The sequence below is a fragment of the Stegostoma tigrinum genome, chromosome 5, assembly GCF_030684315.1.
Source record: "Stegostoma tigrinum isolate sSteTig4 chromosome 5, sSteTig4.hap1, whole genome shotgun sequence".
Classification (NCBI taxonomy): Eukaryota; Metazoa; Chordata; class Chondrichthyes; order Orectolobiformes; family Stegostomatidae; genus Stegostoma; species Stegostoma tigrinum.
In genome coordinates this window covers 68,063,479-68,070,174 of record NC_081358.1, presented here as the reverse complement: position 1 = coordinate 68,070,174, position 6,696 = coordinate 68,063,479, and positions in this window count along the sequence as shown.

Genomic DNA, 6,696 nt, shown 5'->3' with positions numbered 1-6,696 from the left:
TTTTAGAAACACCAATTTCTAACTTCCTTCTTCCTAATCCACAAGCACTTTCCCCAACATGTAACATGTTGCATTTTAGGAGTTGGGTCCTGGAGAGTGTTGTTAAACAAAAAAGCCTTGGGGTGCAGGTTCATAATTCCTTGAAGGTAGAATCACAAGTGGATAGTGAAGAAGGCATTTGGAATACTGGCTTTTATTGGTCAGTGCATTGACTATAGGAGCTGTGATGTCACATTACAGCTGTATAGAACATTGGTAGACCACTTTTGGAATATTGTCTTCAATTCTGGTCTGCTTGCTATACAAAAGAAGTTGTTAAACTTGAAAGGGAAGCAATTGGAAATAATTCTTAGATTTACACACATTTGGAAAAGGATGGCCTAATTAGGGGTAGCTTTGTGCAGAGTAAGTCATGTCCTACTAAGTTGATTGAATTTTTTGACCAAGTGACAAAGATGATCACTGAGGGTAGAATAGTGAATGTTGTTTACATGGATTTGAGTAAAGCTTTTGAAAAGGTCCATCATTATGGGGTCATCCAGAAGATTAAGATGCATGGGATCGACTGTGGCCTGGCCACATGGATTCAGAATTGGCTTACCCATCGAAGACAGAGGGTAGTGGTGGAAGAGATAATGGGAACTGCAGATGCTGGAGAATTCCAAGATATTAAAACGTGAGGCTGGATGAACACAGCAGGCCAAGCAGCATCTCAGGAGCACAAAAGCTGACGTTTCGGGCCTAGACCCTTCATCAGAGAGGGGGATGGGGAGAGGGAACTGGAATAAATAGGGAGAGAGGGGAAGGCGGACCGAAGATGGAGAGTAAAGAAGATAGGTGGAGAGAGTATAGTTGGGGAGGTAGGGAGGGGATAGGTCAGTCCAGGGAAGACGGACAGGTCCAGGAGGTGGGATGAGGTTAGTAGGTGGATGGGGGTGCGGCTTGGTGTGGGAGGAAGGGATGGGTGAGAGGAAGAACCGGTTAGGGAGGCAGAGACAGGTTGGACTGGTTTTGGGATGCAGTGGGTGGGGGGGTAGAGCTGGGCTGGTTGTGTGGTGCAGTGGGGGGAGGGGACGAACTGGGCTGGTTTAGGGATGCAGTTGGGGAAGGGGAGATTTTGAAACTGGTGAAGTCCACATTGATACCATTAGGCTGCAGGGTTCCCAGGCGGAATATGAGTTGCTGTTCCTGCAACCTTCGGGTGGCATCATTGTGGCACTGCAGGAGGCCCATGATGGACATGTCATCTAAAGAATGGGAGGGGGAGTGGAAATGGTTTGCGACTGGGAGGTGCAGCTGTTTATTGTGAACCGAGCGTAGGTGTTCTGCAAAGCGGTCTCCAAGCCTCCGCTTGGTTTCCCCAATGTAGAGGAAGCCACACCGGGTACAGTGGATGCAGTATGCCACATTGGCAGATGTGCAGGTGAACCTCTGCTTAATGTGGAATGTCATCTTGGGGCCTGGGATAGGGGTGAGGGAGGTGGTGTGGGGGCAAGTGTAGCATTTCCTGCCACCACACCCGGCACCTTCCCCTGCAACCGCAGGAAACGTTTCAAAATACCACCTCTAGAATATAGAACATTACAACACAGTACAGGCCCTTCGGCCCTCAATGTTGTGCCAACCTGTCATACCGATCTCAAGCCCATCTAACCTACACTGTTCCATGTACGTCCATATGCTTGTCCAATGACGACTTAAATGTACCTAAAGTTGGTGAATCTACTGCCGTTGTAGGCAAAGCATTCCATTCCCTTACTACTCTCTGAGTAAAGAAACTACCTCTGACATCTGTCCTGTATCTTTCACCCCTCAATTTAAAGCTATGCCCCCTTGTGCTCGCCGTCACCATCCTAGGAAAAAGGCTCTCCCTATCCACCCTATCTAACCCTCTGATTATTTTATATGTTTCAATTAAGTCACCTCTCAACCTTCTTCTCACTAACGAAAACAGCCTCAAGTCCCTCAGCCTTTCCTTGTAAGACCTTCCCTCCATACCAGGCAACATCCTAGTAAATCTCCTCTGCACCCTTTCCAAAGCTTCCACATCCTTCTTATAATGCGGTGACCAGAACTGTACACAATACTCCAAGTGCGGCCGCACCAAAGTTTTGTACAGCTTCACCATAACCACTTGGTTCCGGAACTCTATCCCTCTATTAATGAAAGCTATAACACTGTATGCCTTCTTAACAGCCCTGTCAACCTGGGTGGCAACTTTCAAGGATCTGTGTACATGGACGCCGAGATCTCTCTGCTCATCTATACTACTAAGAATCTTACCATTAGCCCTGTACTTTGCCTTCTGGTTACTCCTACCAAAGTGCATCACCTCACACTTGTCTGCATTAAACTCCATTTGCCACCTCTCAGCCCAGCTCTGCAGCTTATCTATGTCTCTCTGCAACCTACAGCATCCTTCGTCCACTGACCTTAGTGTCGTCTGCAAATTTACTAACCCATCCTTTTACGCCCTCATCCAGGTCATTTATAAAAATGACAAACAGCAGTGGACCCAACACTGACCCTTGCGGTACACCGTTAGTAACTAGTCTCCAGGATGAACATTTCCCATCAACTACCACCCTCTGTCTTCTTTCAGCAAGCCAATTTCCGATCCAAACTGCTATATCTCCCACAATTCCATTCCTCCGCATTTTGTACAATAACCTATTGTGGGGAACCTTATCGAATGCCTTGCTGAAATCCATATACACCACATCAACCGGTCTACTCTCATCTACCTGTTTGGTCACCTTCTCAAAGAAATCAATAAGGTTTGTGAGGCATGACCTTCTCTTCACAAAACCATGCTGACTATCCCTAATCAATTTATTCTGTTCTTGATGATTATAAATCCTATCCCTTATAACCTTTTCCAACACTTTACCAACAACTGAGGTAAGGCTCACTGGTCTATAATTACCAGGGTTGTTTCTACTCCCCTTCTTGACCAGGGGAACCACATTTGCTATCCTCCAGTCTTCTGGCACTATTCCTATAGACAATGACGAGTTAAAGATCGAAGGCTCGGCATTCTCCTTCCTGGCCTCCCAGAGGATCCTAGGATAAATCCCATCCAGCCCAGGGGACTTACCTATCTTCACACGCTGTAGGATTTCTAATACCTCTTACTTGTGAACCTCAATCCCACCTAGTCTGGTAGCCTGTATCTCAGTATTCTCCTCAACAACATTGTCGTTTTCTAGAGTGGATACTGTTGAAAAATATTCACTTAGCGCTTCCCCTATCTCCTCTGACTCCACACACAACTTCTTACTTTTGTCATTCTTTTATTCCTTAAATACCTATAGAAAGCCTTAGGGTTTACCCTGACCTAATGAATCAAGATATCTTTATAGTCTTTTTCACTGTGCACCCTACCACCAATTGGGCCAGTGAAGCAGCCGGGAGTGGGGCTCTGGTGGAGGTATGGCGAGGGCTGGAAATCCCTGATGGGAATGCGGCAGTGGAAAGGAAAGTTGGACTCTCTTAAGTTATCTTTTTCCCTTATCATATTATTAAGTTAATGTGAATGGTGCCATGTGGGTATGGTTAAGGTACACACTTCTCACTGCACTTTTACATTGAATACACGTGACAATAAATTATTCAATCAATCAAAGCCATGCTGACTATCCCTCATCGGTCCCTGCCTCTCCAAATGCATGTAAATCCTATCTTTCAGGATCACCTCAGAATGATCGATGGAGATGAGGTAAGAGAGGGCAGGCCCAATGGAGGAATAAACCCAGTATGGGGTGGATGGGCCAAATGGCCTGCCCGCTGTACAATTCTATCTAAACCCGCCCACCCCTTCTCTGTGTGTGCCTATTTCTTCTCCATTTAGAGCCTGCTGAAACCCCTCTCCTTCCCTCCCTCCCTGAGGGAAGTTTCTCTCACCTGAGGGCTTTCTAGGCATCGCATAAATGTCAGTTGTTGTTGGTCTTCTCCATTGCCCCAGCAACTGAGCCCGCCCCTCATCGTACGCTAAACCTAGCATTCCAAGGATCATCCATGTGAATCTCCGCTGGACACACTCCAGCGCCAGTATGTCCTTCCTGAGGTGTGGAGCCCAAAATTGGACACAGTATTCTAAATGGGGCCTAACTAGAGCTTTATAAAGTCTCAGAAACACATCACTGCTTTTATATTCCATCCCTCTTGAGATAAACAACAATATTACATTCACCTTCTTAATCACCGACCCTACCTGCAAGGTAACCTTTAGAGAATCCTGGACAAACACTCCCAGATCCCTTTGTACTTCTGTTTTATGAATTTTCTCACCACTTAGAAAATAGTCCATGCTTGTATTCTTTCTTACAAAGTGCAAGACCTCGCATTTGCTCACGTTGAATTTCATCAGCCATTTCCTGGACCACTCTCCTAAACTGTCTAAATCTTTCTGCAGCCTCCCCCACCTCCTCAGTACTACCTGCCTGTCCACCTATCTTCGTCTCATCAGCAAACTTCGCCAAAATGCCCCCAGTCCCTTCATCCAGTTCATTAATATATAAAGTGAACAGCTGTAGCCCCAACACTGAACCCTGCAGGACACTGCTTATCACTGGTCACCATTCCAAAAAAGATCCTTTTATCCCAACTCTCTGCCTTCTGCCAGACAGCCATTCCTCAATCCAAGCCAGAGCTCACCTCGAAAACCATGGGCGCTCACCTTACTCAACAGCCTCTCGTGAAGCAACTTATCAAAGGCATTTTGGAAGTCTAGATAGATAACATCCACTGGGTTTCCCTGGTCTAACCTACTTGTTAATTCTTCAAAAATTCCAACAGTTTTGTCAGGCACAACCTCCCCTTACTAAATCCACGCTGACTTGTTCTAATCTGACCCCGCACTTACAAGAATTTAGAAATCGCATCCTTAACAATGGATTCTAGAATTTTACCAATAACTGAGGTTAGGCTAATCGGCCTATAAATATCCGTTACGGGACAGCTGTGGAGGCTTTGGAAAGGGTGCAGAAGAGATTTGCCAGGAATCTGCTTAGATTAGAGGGTTTGAGCTACCAGGAGAGGCTAGAAGAACTTGGGTTGTTTTCTCTGGAGAGGCGGAGGTTGAGGGGAGACTTGAGAGAACTCTACAAAGTTATGAAATGCATATATAGGGTCAACGGTCAGAATCCTTTTCCCAGACACGAAATATCTAACATTAGAGGACGTTTATTTAAGGTTAGAGAGCGAAACTTCAAAGGAGACGAGAGGGGCGGGTTTTTTACACAGAGTGTGGTAGAAGTCTTGAGCACACTGCCTGTCTATGGAACTTTTCGATAAGCATGTGAATATGCAAGGAGTGGAGGGATATGGACCAAGGGCAAGCAGAAGTGATTAGTTTAATTTGGTGTCATGTTCAACATAACATCTTAGGCCAAAGGGCTCATTCCCCAATCCATGCATCTGTACAGATCTATGTTCTATTATCAATGTGCAGAAAAGATTTACAGGGACGTTGCTGGGTTTTTATGGCTTAGGCTATAGGAAGATGCTAAATAAACTGGGGCTATTTTCCCTGGAGCATCAAAGGCTGAGGGGTGACCTTATTAGAGGTTTATAAAATAATGAAGGGCATGGGTAGAGTGAATAGCTCAGGTTACCTGCCCAGGGTGGGGGAGTCCAAAACTAACGGAATAAGTTTATGGTGAAAGGGAAAAGATATAAAACAGACCTAATGGCCAACCTTTTCAAGCTGCCAGAGGAAGAGGAGGAGTCTGGTACAATTGCAAAATTTAAAAGGCTTCTGGGTGGTACATGAATGGTAAGCGTTTAGTGGGATATTTGGCCAAATGCTGGCAAATGGGACTAGATTAATTAAGGGTATCTGGTCAGCTGAACAACTTTATGCGTGGCTGCATGGGCATGCAACTACACAGCTTGGCGGGAAAGTCACCTGTCAATTTCCCAGAACCACCTGGATGGCCTTCCTGCCTCACTACTAATTGAAACATTTAAGTGGGTAATTAATGGTATTTAGCCAATTGGTAGGTGGGAGACAGCTACATGGGAAATCTGAAATGGTCTTCAGGGTTCCTTCAACAATGGGAACTCAATGTCTCATTGAAAGGCAAGTCTTGCCCTTGGTCCTCTCAATCTCCTCCCCCACACCCTATCATACGTCCCATATCAATTGCAATCCTTCACCTGGGAGGGATGGGAGTGCATATCAACAGGATATACCATTTCCCAGTTGAATATCTGATTGACATTTAATGTTGTGGGCCTTCTTGAAAAGAGGTCACCTCTCCAGCACCAGGAGACATCCCATTGTCTCCATTAAATATTGCCATTGGCATGCACAACTACCATTTCAAAACTCATAGAGTTAAACAATAGTCATAAGCTGAAACCTGCACAAGCTTGAAAGGCTAGATTTTGTGACAAAAAAGTGGTGAAATAACAGTTTTTGTGGTTATTCACATGGAGATTAGAAAGCAATCTTGAAAACACACATGCAATTTACATGAAGAAATTAAAGAGTTCCTGTTCAGGATACCCTCTTTCTTCAACGTTGCACAATATTGACATGTTGCCATCAGACTGTACAATATACAAATAGAATGTTGTGTCATTGCTTCACTTACCTTTTGTACCTGTTAGTCTCACTATAAAGGTTAGGGTTTGTCCATTCCATCATAACTAGCTTTTAAATTCTGCAATATGACTCAATTACCATTTCAC